We start from the raw sequence: 15,102 nt of genomic DNA on the forward strand, positions 1-15,102 counted from the left end.
CATATAATGAGAACACAACACTATTTCTGAAATGCTTCAGCCAATGATGCATTAACTTTAAACTAACAGGAACACCCCAAATTAACAGATGTTCTATGAAATAACTGATTTATAGTTCTGTAACTGTCAAGGTATGAAATACAAAGAAAAAATGAGGAACTGTTCCGAACTGAAGGAAAATGCAAAGACACAACTAATAAATGTTACATGTCAAACTCACTGGAATCCCTTGGCCAACTGAAGAAGCTTGAATGAGGACAACTATCAGATCTGTTAATTTCCAGACTTTGTTTTCAGGAAATATAGTCATAATATAATCTGAAAATAATGATGTTTTCCTCTTATCAAATCTTTCATGTCTTATTCACTAGTTGGAACTTTCATTAACTTTTTTTCCCTTAAATATTCATGAAATAGAAGATATTCTTGTAGCATTTATGACTTTAAAAGACCATCTCTGATGTTTAACTGTGAAAAACATCAGAGTATGTATGCTGTTTGTGGCATACTGAGAATATACTTTTCCATTTCTAGATTAATATTTTTCTATCATAAAAAGAGACCAACTGTTTCTCTGTATCTATTAAGATTCATGCATGATTTCTCTGCTTTGGGCTATGTGATGTGATTAGGTATATTAGCATATTTCCGTATAGTAAATAATTTATACACCCTGGAATAAATTTTCACTTGGCTGCAGGTAATTAATAGTTAAACATCTGCTGAATTAGATTCAATAATATTTACTTTCAATATTTCACCTGTATGTGAGAAACGTATCTATTTTTTTTCATTATGCTTTTCATTCAATGTTTTAGTATGCGAGGATGCTAACAAAATAGCATAACATTACATGGTTTTCTATGCATGTTAGAACATGTTAAAAACAACTGACATATCACAGATTAATTTTAAAATCGTTATTTTATAATTTTATTTTTAATAATCCTTTTCTTTACATGCCCTAGATTAAGGTTACAGTAAGTACAGTAAAGGGCTGGAAAAGAACGGAAAAGATCAGTTTTCATTTCAATCCCAAAGAAAGGCAATGCCAAAGAGTGCTCAAACTACTGCACAATTGCACTCATCTCACACGCTAGCAAAATAATGCTCAAAATTCTCCAAGGCAGGCTTCAGCAATTCGTGAACCATGAACTTCCAGATGTTCAAGCTGGTTTTAGAAAAGGCAGAGGAACCAGAGATCAAATTGCCAACATCTGCTGGATCATTGAAAAAGCAAGAGAGTTTCAGAAAAACATCTACTTCTGCTTTATTGACTATGCCAAAGCCTTTGACTGTGTGGATCAGAATCAACTGTGGAAAATTCTGAAAGAGATGGGAATACCAGACCACCTAACCTGCCTCTTGAGAAACCTGTATGCAGGTCAGGATGCAACAGTTAGAACTGGACATGGAACAACAGACTGGTTCCAAATAGGAAAAGGAGGACGTCAAGGCTGTATATTGTCACTCTGCTTATTTAACTCATATGCAGAGTACATCATGAGAAACGCTGCACTGGAGGAAGCACAAGCTGGAATCAAGATTGCTGGGAGAAATATCCATAAGCTCAGATATTTAGATGACACCACCCTTATGGCAGAATGTGAAGAGAACCTAAAAAGCCTCTTGAGGAAAGTGAGAGAGGAGAGTGAAAAAGTTGGCTTAAAGCTCAACATTCAGAAAACTACGATCATAGCATCTGGTCCCATCACTTAATGGGAAATGGATGGGGAAACGGTGGAAACAGGATCATACTTTATTTTTCTGGGCTCCAAAATCACTGCAGATGGTGACTGCAGCCGTGAAATTAAAAGACACTTACTCCTTGGAAGGAAAGTTATGATCAACCTAGATAGCATATTGAAAAGCAGAGACATTACTTTGCCAACAAAGGTCCGTCTAGTCAAGGCTATGGTTTTTCCAGTAGTCACGTATGGATGTGAGAGTTGGACTGTGAAGAAAGCTGAGCGCCGAAGAATTGATGCTTTTGAACTGTGGTGTTGGAGGAGACTCTTGAGAGTCCCTTGGACTGCAAGAAGATCCAACTAGTCCATCCTAAAGGAGATCAGTCCTGGGTGTTCATTGGAAGGACTGATGTTGAAGCTGAAACTCCAATAATTTGGCCACCTGATGCGAAGAGTTGACTCATTGGAAGAGACCCTGATGCTGGGAAGGATTGAGGGCAGGAGGAGAAGTGGACGACAGAGGATGAGATGGCTGGATGGAATCACTGACTCGATGGATATGAGTTTGAGTGGACTCCGGGGGTTGGTGATGGACAGGGAGGTCTGGCGTGCTGCGATTCATGGGGTCGCAAAGAGTCTGACATGACAGAGCGACTGAACTCAACTGAACTGAAAGGGGTGTATGACTTTGAAGCTGAATAGTCCCTGTCACAATGACTCAACACTACCCTTGTAGCACTAGCTCATCGCTGAGGCTTACCTGGGTGCCTTCGACCGGGTGAGTCCCCCCAACCCCTCCCGTTTCCAGGCAAACTTCTGAGACACCTCCGCACAGGGTCTGGGCTCTCCAGTCTCTGATCACAAAGGTGTCTGACTTCACTGAACATTCGAGACAGTTCCTCTACCTCAAACGTGTTGCACAGGATGTGGGAAAGAGACACATCAGAAGTGCCGGCACGTGATGTGTGACCCCACCAGCCCTTTCTTAGAAATCATTCAGCTTCATAAAGTGCAAGCTCTCACAGCCCAACACTACCAGCTGGTCCAATTAGGCACTGCCTGGGAACACCCCGTGTTCAGCTCCAGGGAAGGCACATAGAGCTAATGATCCAGGCCCAGAAATAAGATCTTTTCCTGCAGTTCTCCTGAGGTCCTCACCCGCATCTCTATCCAAGTGGCTTCCCCACTAGCTTTTCCTCCCAAAGCTGCAGTTAGAGACCATTAGAAAAGAATGGTGCTCAAAAATAATTTCAGGCAATAGAACCGTCCAGAGTACTTTACGGAATCATGCACTGGTTTCAAAGCAGGTGCCATTAAGGATGTCTCTCCTCTTTTGTGCACTTAAACCACAGATTAAGAATGAAAACTCTTCAGTCCAAAAGGACCTGGAATAGCAATTACTTTTTGTCACCTGACCATTATCGATGAAATACCACCATAACTCTTTCTCTGTAAGACTAGTTCTTAAAGATTTACTCCATCTCCAAACCTCAGGCTCTGAACAACCACAGTACACAAAACAAAGGTGTGCTCTGCTTTGGAATGAATGACATCTAAAAGGCCACCACTGCTCATGAAATTAGCTGAATTAAACCGTAGTAGGAAACCAGTTGTTGTTTTTCTTCCAGGTAAAACTGCTCCTTTTCTTATGTTCCTGTGACACCCGGAGTAGTTTTCCTTTGAAAGAGAACGTAAAAGCTACACAAGCAGCACTGTGTACAATAGCCAGGACATGGAAGCAACCTAGATGTCCATCAGCAGACGAATAGATAAGGAAGCTGTGCTACATATACGCAATGGAATATTACTTAGCCATTAAAAAGAATACCTTTGAATCAGTTCTATTGAGATGGATGAAACTGGAGCCCATTATACAGAGTGAAGTGAGCCACGAAGAAAAACACCAACACAGTATACTAATGCATATATATGGAATTTGGAAGATGGTAACGATAACCCTATATGCAAGACAGAATAAGAGACACAGATGCATAGAACAGTCTTATGGACTCTGAGGGAGAAGGTGAGAGTGGGACGTTCTGAGAGAATAGCATTGAAACATGTATATTATCATATGTGAAACAGAACACCATTCCAGGTTCAATGCATGAGACAAATGCTCAGGGCTGGGGCAATGGGATGACCCAGAGGGATGGGATGGGGAGGGAGGTGGGAGGGGGGTTCAGGATGGGGAACACATGTAAACCCATGGCTGATTCATGTCAATGTATGGCAAAAACCACTACAATATTGTAAAGTAATTAGCCCCCAACTAAAATAAATAAATTTATTAAAAAAAAAAAAAGCTATACAAGTTGCAGCATCAGTCACGAATATTGCTGCAATATGCATACTGCCGTAAGAGAGGTCATTTTCAGTAAGTTCATATCCCAAAAGTTTACATACATCTGTGCCTTTCATAGATGAGGTTAACTTGAGTAAAAGCAATACTTTATCACTTTCTACAAAATGGCCCTAAAACAGACCGAGAAAAAAACTAAGAAACGAGGTGTTTGCACCTTCTCAGACACCGGATCCTCCAGGGAAGAGGCCTTACCACACGCCCAAGGTCTCAGAGTGGTCAGACCCCCTGTGCTAGCGCCCCAGGCCTCCAGAGAGCTTGAGGACCCTCAGAGGAGCCTAGTGGGGCCCCTCGGCTCTCAGATCCCATCAGGTCAGTTAGTCAGTCTCCTAGTCACTTTTACTGCTACGGGTCCCTGGCTCACACGGTTCTGATTTGGGCATCGCCACGTGGTATCCAGATGGATGTGGAAATGGTGCCCCGCCCCAAGCTGCTGCCCCAGGACCTTACCCTGGCTATCCCTAAACTGAAGGCAGGAGGAGTCCAAACCTAAAACTCTACTGTCCCGCTTTAATACCAGAGCATTAATCTCGATCCCCCCGCAAAATACCCATCTGTGCACCGAATTCAATCCATCCTCCCACCCCTCTCACCAAATCCGCAGCATCTGCACTCTGACCCTCAAGCTGGGCTGGCCACCTCCTGCTCTGCCCACTGCATCAAGAGGAGGCCCTGCAGGCCTGCAAACTGAGCGGCCAGGGCTCCGTGCACTCTCCCCGGGACCTACACACTCAGGCCACCCCAGACACACACCCCCGAGACTTCTACACCACATCCTCTGCTGCCAGCGCACAGGCCTGGCTCTCTGCCCCTCCCTCCGCGCCAGGTGTGCGGACTGACCTTACCTCCCGCCCCTCAGCCTTCACCTCCTGGAGTCAGGGACCGGGTCCAGCCAGGGTCTGATACAGAACAGGAACTGCATTCACAGAAGTCCACTCTGCCTGTAAATAAAAAGGAGGGAAAAAAATCCCATTAGGGTACACTTAACAGGGAAAAAAAAACCACCGACAAACTGCCTAAATTTCCCTTTTCCTTCATTTCTTCCTCTGGCTGCCCCCCAGTCAGCTTGCTGGACCTTGGGGATGGCTTCCTGACCCCCACTGCTCACGTTCAGATTGACTTCTTCTACCTGGACAAGGCCAGCTTTCCCTTCCTGTGGGAGAGCTGATAGATTTCCTGTATGCCAACCATTGATTTTTATGAACATGAGTAAGAAAGATGAGAAGAAATTACTCTCTTAGCTGCTGAATAAGGTACAGTTCTGGGCACATTTCACAAATACTTCTTACTATTTGATACTTTACGTTAGACGAGCTGCTGACACTAGTCCCGAGACACACGAGAGGAGCCTTGGAACACCGCTGACACACTGGTCAGCGTAAGGGATGCGGTCACTCCAGACCTTGACCCAGAGCAGTTCTCCCCAGTACAGTGGAACCTGGGACCCAAGATGCCCCTGGGCTGAGGAGGTCTGTCCCAGCTGAAGGGCTGGGCAATCTGACAGTGGTTCCTAGAGGAGGCAAATTCACCTGAAGTAATATTCTGGAATACAAACTGGCACAGCCACTATGCAGAGCAGTATGGAGATTCCTTAAAAAAACAGTTATCATATGATCCAGTGATCCCCCTCCTGGGCATACATCTGGAGAAAACTCTAATTTGAAAAGCTACATGCATCCCAGTGTCCATAGCAGCATACAATAGACGTGACTTTTATATCTAAGACAACCTAAATGTCCAATGACAGAAGGATGGATAAAGAAGATGTGATATGTACATATGTACAATGGAATATTGCTCAGCCATAAAAAAAATGAAATAATGCCATTTGGAGCAACATGGATGGACTCAGAGATATTATCATACCAAAAGAAGTAACAGAGAAAGAGAAATACCATATGATATCACTTAAACATAGAATCCTTAAAAGTAATACAGATGAATCTACATAGAAAACAGAAACAGACTCACAGACATAGAAAACAAACATATGGTATCAAAGGGGAAAGGTGCGGGGGATAAATTAGGAGTCTGGGATTAACAGATAGATCCCACTGTAAATAAAACCGATAAACAACACCGGCAACAAATAAACAACAACAGCAATGACATCATGCCACTTGCAGCAACATAGAGAGACCCAGAGAACATTACGCTTAGTGAAACCAGTCAGATAGAGAAAGACAGACACTGTATGATATCACTTTTACTGTATAGCACAGGGAACTCTATTGAATATCTTGCAGCAACCTATAACGGATCACCCTGCTTTATACTTGAAACTAATACAACATTGTAAATCAACTACATGTCAATATAAGTAAATACGTTTTTTAAACATTTACTTAGCACTGCACAGTGACAAAGCAGTTTGCACAAGTGTTTTTCTAATGTAACATAAAATTTCCCGAGGGTTTACACGATGACTATTGGGGTGGGCAGAATTAAGACAACTTCTAAGTCACACTTGGTACAGGTCTACAACATGGCTTCAAGAGCAAGTATTTTTTTACAACAGCAGGAAAAGTGATAGAAGTTATAAACATATTCCAACAAGCAGAGTGCTGGCCATCCTGTGTCTTGCCCTGAGCGCACACAGTTAGGTAAAGGTGAAAGGAAGAAAGAAAAGGGAACCACCATGTCACTCTTAGTTGAAGTGGAGCTGTCGGAGCTGCTGCGACACGGCCCACCTGCAGCTCCAATAGATCCACTTGAAGGGCATCCACTCATCAGCCTAGTTTAGGCCCAGGCTGTGAGGCCCAAGGAGTCCCTTTGGGGCGAGTCTTTGGCAAACAGGAAAGAGCAGCAGGCAGGCTGCGGAAAGGCACCCTGCGAAGACTGCATCTGCAACGCTGTGTCTGTCCCTCCGGAGAGCATTTAAAACACTGACTAGACAACGCAGGTGAAGGCTCCGCTCTGAACTTGAGAAGTTTGGCTACTTCAACATGTTACTCAATATCTGTTTTCCCTAATGAAAATACTGTCTTCTGATGTCCTGAAAAACAAGCCACCACTACAGCGAGCTTCCCAGGTGGTGCTAGAGGCAAAGAACCCGCCTGCCAATGCAGGAGACTTCAGAGATGCGGGTTCAATCCCTGGGTCAGGAAGATCCCCTGGAGAAGGAAAGGGCAACCCCCTCCAGTATTCTTGCCTGGGAAATGCCAAGGACAGGGAAGCCTGGCGGGCTACAGTCCGTAGGTCACAAAGAGTCAGACAGGACTGAAGCAACACACACACACGCACGCGTATCATGTTAGAATGAACTAGTGCTCTGGAGAAAAGATCAAGCCGGGCGAGAAACAGTGCTGCGGCTGGGGCATACTGTCAACGGTGAGAGCAGGCTCTATGAAGTAGGCAGCCAGCACAGACAACAAAAGAACATGCAGGTGACAGGAATGGGAAGCTGGGGCCCTGAGGGAGGGGCCTGCAGACCCAGGAGCTGCAGGAAGCCGGCGGCGGGGTGGAGCGGATAGGGAGCAGGGATGGCAGCGGCCGGAGGTGAGGGCAGGGATGTGTCCACCGCGGGCCCATCCAGCGCCCTGGAGACCGTCACACAGAACACCAGCATCTTTGCTGTATTCTGAGCTGAGCTGCACAAACGTAGCTGTAATTCGTCCTGGCGTTTGGAGTGGGGAAGGGCCTTTCTGCAGAGAAGTGACTAGCTGATGTGCATGTTCCAGGGTCACCTGCCAGGTGCGCTGGGAGGGCAGAACGGGGCGCTCTGGAGGCCTGGGCACTGACCGCAGGAGCGATGACCACGAAAGGCCGAGGCTGCAGCGGTAACTGGGCATGAAATCGTCAATTTGGGGATGCATTCGTAAGTTAGAGACCATGGAATCACTGACAACTGGATACTGGAAAGGCTGTGAGATATATAAGGGAACAGACAACTAATGAGGTGGAGAGAGAGAAAAAAGAGGGGAGAGAGGACACAGCTAGTACCCACCATTTTAAACCTACAGCAAATTACCTAATATATTTTGGGAAAAAAGACATTTTCAGTGCCTCATAGCAGCCAGAAAACATGTTAAGGACTTCACCTGAGCAAACATTGTCTAGAAAGCTCAACGCTGAGGTGGGAGCCGTCCTCACTGTACAGACCAGACGGGGCACACAGGTGAGTCGCCCACTTCGCAGCTGACGCTCGGCCCGGGCTGAACCCAGGCCACCTCCCGCCCGGGCGCCACCGGCAGTCTTTTTCACCGCAGTGCTCCAGCTTCCTCTAGGTCCCTTATCAAATCCGTGTGCTATAGCCACGCGCACACACGCACCCGCGCACCCCCGCGCTCCGGCGCGCAGCTCCCCAGCGCCATCTAGCGGCCGCACCGAACCTCACCGGGCAGTGGAACCGGCGCAGGTGTTCCGGGTCAGAGCCCACAGCGATCACAGGTGAAGTAAGGGGAAGATGCTGTTACGAATATTCGGGAGGGATAGGGACCCCAGAAGTGACTGAAGATCAAATGGAGGATTTTGCCATGCCCAAGCCATTGCCTGTATGTTTTACGTTTAATCAGTAACTTCAGGGCTTTCTCCACCCACGTTCATTCCTTCATTCTTCAACTTGTTACAGGTTCATTTATACCGGGTATACACCATAAACTCTGCACATCTGACCACTCAGCACTCGGCCAAATTTGGCAACATTTGTGATAAAGCCGTTTCTTGTTGTTTAGTCGCTCAGTCATGTCCAACTCTTTGCTACCCCATGGACTGTAGCCCGCCAGGCTCCTCTGTCCTTAGGCTTTCCCAGGCAAGAAGACTGGAGTGGGTTGCCACTTCCTTCTCCGGGGGCATTTTCTCGACCCAGGCATCAACCCCACCTCTCCTGCATTGCCAGGAAGATTCTGTACCGCTGAGCCACCTGAGAAGCCTGAGACAGACTTGGGGAGGGGGGCAAACATTCCTGTAATATGGTCATTCATCCAGTGCAATAAACTCAGGGGTGGAGCTGCAGTGTCAAAGAAACAATCAGCTGCCCTGAGGGCCGGAGGAAGGCTCGCAAAGAGTTGCTGATTCTACCGTTTCCATCTGCCGCCCTTTAAACCGAGGCACAGCACTGGATTTAATTTTTTTTTTTTATTGGGGTATTAGGACAATAATAGTTGCATAAATTGAGAAGTCTTCTTTCACCCTCTGCTTTCTACACAATACTGTGTAGAGATGATTTTACTTCTACATTAAAATGTGTCATAGATATTATGAAGTGACTCCACTTGGGTCTAGAGATTAAAGAGGGTGGATTACTTGCGAATCTGGTTTGGTTTTGTTTTTCGTTAATATAAGGAAATTTAGATTGAGTTGGAAATTCTCCTTGTCCTATTTTGGTAATATGTGGCTGTCAACAAATTTATACTTTTCAACTAAATTTTCAACTATAGTGGTGTATCTTCATCTTTTTCTCCAGATATATGCCCAGGAGTGGGATCGCAGGGTCATATGGTAGTTGTATGTTTAGTTTTCTGAGGAGCTTCCATGCTGTTCTCCGTAGACGCTGCACCATTCCTATTCCCATCAGGAGTGCAGAAGGGAACTGAGCCTCAGCTCTGCTCTCCTGTCTGTGACACAGCCACAGGCGGTCCCTAGGGATGCAGCAGCCAGGTGACAGGAATGACCTACAGGTGCTGAGTATTTCAGGCTTTATGATGATGGCATAATTCAAAAAGACACGCGCACCCCAGTGTTCACAATAGCCAGGACGTGGAAGCAACCTAGGTGTCCATAGACAGAGGAGTGGATAAAGATGTGGAATGTGTCTGTGGTATGCGTATGGAACATTGCTCAGCCATAAACAGCAATGACATCATGCCACTTGCAGCAACATAGAGAGACCCAGAGAACATTACGCTTAGTGAAACCAGTCAGATAGAGAAAGACAGACACTGTATGATATCACTTATATGTAGAATCTGAAATATGACACAAATGAACTTATCTACAAACCAGAAATAGACTCACACACGGAGAATAGACTCACACGCATGGAGAACAGACTCACACGCACAGAGAACAGGGGGGGATAAATTAGCAGGATGGGATTAACATAAACACATCACTATATATAAAATAGGTAAACAACAAGGACCTACTGTATAGCACAGGGAAATTTAGTCAATATTTTGTAATAACCTAAGAGATAGATTATGAGAAAGAACATATAAACATATATATATATATATCTGAATCACCTGAAACTAACACAACATTGTAAATAAATTATATTGCAACTAAAAATATATATAGTGGTATAAATGTGTTCATAATATTCTTTTTTCCTTCAATATCTGTAGTATTTGTGTATGCAACTTTTTTTTCTGTTTTATATGTATATGCTACTCTTACATTGCCAATATTTTTGCATTTTCTTTTTTCTTTTCAGTCTAATTAGAATTTTATTAACATTCAGAAATTAGGTTTTGATTTCATTGACAGTTTAAGTATTTATTTTCTATTTCATTGAAATATGATCTTATTCTCATTTCCTCCCTTTTTTAAAATTTAAAATATATGAATATATGTTTCATACATGTGTAATACAGTTACATTAATCCATCACAGTCTGCACTCCACCCTGTCATTTCCTCCCTTCTTATACTGGATTTAATGTATTCTTCTCTTTCTAGTTTTGAGGTGGAAGATTAGGTCATTGACTGCCTGTTTCTCTTCTAATATAAATATTTAAAGCTAAAATGGATGTTCAATCACTGTCTCAGCTGCATGTCACATATTGTGACGTGTTACATTTTCAGGTTCACTAAATAAAGTATCTGGGATTGCCCAGATCCATCTTTATTATTAGTTCGCAGTTGATTTTGCTGCAGTGGGAGAGTAAACTCACCCGAGAGACAAGTCATGAGCCGTGCCGCAGGAAACGTGTCACCCTCATGCTGTTCTGACTATGCAAAGTCCTCGCTGTCAGAAGGATGCCCACTGCCACCGAGAAGGAGGGCGATGTGAGGGATTAGCTACATGACTGTGAGGTGGACAGGCCACAATCCACAGGGCAGGCCAGCCGAGACGCAGGCCAACTGGAGGCTCAGAGGGGGTAGGAGCCCAGTGTCAAGGACCAGCTGCTGGCAGAACTCTTGAGGGAAAGTCTTCAGCTGACTGAAGGAGCCTCACCCACACTGTGAAGGGCAATTCGCTTGACTTGAAGTCCACTGATTTAAACGTAAATCATCTAAAAACACCTTCACAGAAACATCTAGAACAATGTTAATGGCCCAGCAAAAGTGAATAAAGTTAACTATCAGAAGTGACTTCTGAACACCCATCCCAAAGCAACTTCTCTCTTGTCTGACTGTCTTGTGTCCCTAGGCCTGTAAGGCCATTCTCATCTCTTACCTGAATTTTTAGAACCCTCTTGAACTACTGTTTAGGATCTTATGATGTGAAAAATGATGACCAGAGCCTTCCAAAGCATTAGCTCGCATTTTCACTCGCATTATGTCTGGGATGTTTATGGATGTGGATCCTCTTGAAAACAGAGATTGTGTGTTGTTTTTCTCCAGCTCCTACCATCTTGTCTGAGAAAAAGTAGAAATAAAAACCCACTGACTCCACTGCTGCCTTTCCTTCAAAACGATGTGCTGAGCTCATGTGGGCAGGAGAACAAAGTCTTCACAAGCTCATGTGTTCACAACGGCTTTATCATTGCTTTTGCCTGCCTCCTGACAGCACACCAGGACAGTCTGTTACAGAAATTAGAAACAGTTGATGGCAAAAGATGAGGGAATTGACTGGAATACCAGCTCCATGAGGAGGCGATCTTATAAGTCTTATATATACTCCAAGACCAGCCACAACTCCAGACATTAGACAAACTGCCTTGACCTGAGCAAACATTCTCTGTGTTGCCAATTAACACCTTGTGGCTGATGCCTTTTTTGCTAAAAAAGAAACACAGGAAATATACTGCCAGATTATAGCAAATAAAATGAAAATTATGACAATTTTGTTTTGTACTGTAACAAAGCTTATTGTGCCTTATTGAATTATCTTAGTGAATCATCTCATAACTAAACTGTTGCATATTTTAACATATAACTGAATATATACTGTACATTTTAACAAGAAATGGTACATTTAAAAAATCTTTCAGATGTCTTTATAACCCTAGAAAACATAAATTGTGCATATTTTTTGTTTTTAAACATCTACTCTATATGAGTGAAATGAAAACTAAAGGAAAACCATCAGTTTCACGCCTTTATACCTGTATTTCAAGGGCTAAAATCTAGCATGCTTGTTTTTCTTTTGCAGGTGACTATTTGAAGAAAGTTCCAAGACTGCTTACTTAACTCATTTACACAAGCTTTTTGGCAACAGTATAACCGGAACTCTTTACTAAAAGACACTGCTATAATGATAAAATGCATATTTTCTTTAAGGACTAATATTTCATTAATTCCACACAAAACTATTATACTCCCTACTGAAATGCTTTCAGTTTCAACTTTTATTTATTTTAAGCTTTTCAGATTTTAACTGTCATTTATAGGCTCAGAAGAGGGGTTGTGTTGGGATTAAAGAAGGATCATGGTTCTGTGATTGTGTAACTAGAATATCCATACAGATGACGTCTGGCGTGGAGGTATGACCACATCACTCATTTTCAAACCCTCAAGTCCATCCTTTCATGTAACCCATGTACACACGTGTGAATCCAAACCAAACTAGCTATTATGTGAAGGGGCAAGGAGAAGGGAATCCTGCTAGAAGACTTTCTGCAATTATCCCATTTTCCCCGCAAACTTGGGAAGTGGTGTAATGCAAGTACTTGCTTTCCCTGCACAGGACCTGGCTGGGGACTTGAAGGAGAAGCTTTCCAATCACTTCAAGGACGTCATGGTTGGCCTCATGTACCCCCCACCCTCATATGATGCCCACGAGCTGTGGCACGCCATGAAGGTAGAGCGGGTCACCCAGTGATATACTGCCACGTGTGATCGGCGGCGGAGGGGGACATGTCAGCAAAGAAGAAATGAGAGAAATGCTTGGGGTGAGGGGGTTGTCATGAAAGGGGGGCCTCCGTAGCCCAGCGGCAGGGTCACTTGACTCTTCTTTTGAGCAAACTCAGATCCACGACCCGGCCCTGTGCAGAGCTGCCAAGAGGAAAGAGGAAATGAGCTGCTTTGGGGGCTGTTTGCATTTGTCTCTGTCCCAGTATGGCTTTCGGCTTCCCTGATGGCTCAGTGGTAAAGAATTCACCTGCCAATGAGGCAGGCGCATGTTCGATTTCTGGATCAGGAAGAACTCCTGGAGGAGGGCATGGCAATCCACTCCAGTATTCTTGCCTGGAGAATCCCATAGACAGAGGAGCCTGGCGGGCTACAGTACCTGGGGTCACAAAAAGTAGGACACAACTCGGTGACTAAACAGCAGCATCAGCCCGTTTGTCTTCCTCTGTTAAGTGGAAATGTTAGCATTCTTGTGAATCTCTGTAAACTATTGTATCAATTGGGCTCATAAAGGAATGAGTCAGTAATGCTGAGGCAGAGACAAAACATAGATGACATCTATATTTTTGCAACCCTAAATTAGTCCTTTACCAAAACTACTGCTCAAATGTAGCAAAATCTTGCTTCTAAAGGATCAGAACAATTCTTTCTTACAGGCAAGTCATGAAAGAAACTGACTACAGATTTGTCAGAGGTTTGTTGGCTAGGGAAGGGGGACAGATGACTTTCCAGATCTTTCCAAATGCTGAATGAAACACCAGCAGAGACGCTGCAATCACTCCAGGGGGATGCCTGCCAATGACCTGATTTCCCCCATCTGGAAACAACACGAAAAGGGAAAGGAAGACAATTAGGGAACCTGGCTCATGGCCATCGTATTCACAAATCAGCACTGTGGTTTGTTTTAGTCGCTAACTCATGTCCGATTCTTTGTGACCCCATGGACTGTAGCCTCCAAGCTCCTCTGCCCATGTGATTTCCCAGGCAAGAATACTGGAATGGGTTGCTATTTTCTTCTCCAAGGGATCCTCCCCGCCCAGGGATCAAGCCAGCGTGTCTTCCTTGGCAGGCAGTTTCTTTACCGCTAAGCCACCAGGACGGAGAAGGCAATGGCACCCCACTCCAGTACTCTTGCCTGGAAAATCTCATGGACGGAGGAGCCTGGTAGGTTGCAGTCCATGGGGTCGCACAGAGTCGGACACGACTGAAGCAACTTAGCAAGCCACCAAGGAAGATCTGTAGATCAGCACAGGCCTTATATAAAACAAGAATTTCAACTAACGTCTTTTTAAGTGTTGCATATGTCAGTCCGTACCTCTTGCAAAATGATGTAACTAAAAGCCTAAGGAGAAAGTCCCGGGATGCAGGCGGGCGCCCACGGTGTTCTCACCGCAGGAGCCGAGCACGGTGCAGACAGGCCTAGTATTGCAGAGCAAACGTGACAGAACAGCCTTTTTGAGGGTGCCTTGAAGTTCCCGGTCAGTGTGGGAGCCCTCCCTGGGCGCGGGGCCCCAGGGGCCATGGCCCCTGAAAAATGACCTCCCAGCCAGTGCTTCCCAGCCCGGGGTGACACTCAGCCCGAAGTTGGCAGGGGAGGCTATCTTCCTTGGAGGCCGGAAAGGCAGCCCGACAGAGTGGGTTTTCAGTCCTCCCTCGCCCAGCAAGTGTGGGGCTCCTCAGATCCCAGACCTCCGGGCCTCCTCCCAGGGTCTCAATTCGCGAGTCAGGCCCGGGTGACTGCCTGCACTCTGGGAGCCTTGCAAAGATAGTGCTAGGGCAACGCGTCCTCCCATGGGGCAGGAGGCCAGGTGAGTATGGCGGAGAGGTCCGTGTGCCATGCCGGTGTCCCCTGGCCAAGGCCAGCCCGCACTTCCCAGGGGCCCCCGGCGAGGGGTGGCGGGCCTACCCCGGCCCTGTCCAACGCCGCTGAGGGGAGCAAAGCTAGCTCCGGCAGACGAAAGCAAACAGCCACGGGATGGCTCCAAAGGCATTGCTGGGCCGCTCCGCGTGTGGCCTTCCCAGGAGAAAAATGCCGATTGGGGCCCCTAGGCCCGGGATCCAGGCGGGCGCCCACGGTGTTCTCCCTGCAGGAGCC

The 15,102-nt window shown here is 45.4% G+C and overlaps 2 long non-coding RNA genes across 3 annotated transcripts in view; one reads left to right on the forward strand and one right to left on the reverse strand.

The window, feature by feature from the left end:
* The window catches only part of LOC145506799 (uncharacterized), a 52,779-nt gene that overhangs the window by 28,608 nt on the left and 9,069 nt on the right, over nt 1-15,102 (reverse strand). Inside the window, exons 1-2 of one of the 2 annotated variants that reach the window (XR_014054356.1) lie at nt 6,396-7,203; nt 4,896-4,991 (exon numbers count right to left, since the gene is read on the reverse strand). This is a non-coding gene — a long non-coding RNA (uncharacterized LOC145506799). Of the gene's footprint in view, nt 1-4,895; nt 4,992-6,395; nt 7,204-15,102 lie in introns of those variants that run through there. The other variant, XR_014054353.1, reaches the window with a different exon arrangement.
* On the forward strand, nt 7,656-8,722 carry LOC145521357 (uncharacterized). Its single transcript, XR_014065337.1, has 2 exons — nt 7,656-8,439; nt 8,621-8,722. It is a non-coding gene; the product is annotated as an uncharacterized LOC145521357 (long non-coding RNA).

This window comes from Giraffa tippelskirchi, chromosome 1 (genome assembly GCF_054371585.1).
Source record: "Giraffa tippelskirchi isolate mGirTip1 chromosome 1, T2T-mGirTip1v1.2.pri, whole genome shotgun sequence".
Lineage (NCBI taxonomy): Eukaryota > Metazoa > Chordata > Mammalia > Artiodactyla > Giraffidae > Giraffa > Giraffa tippelskirchi.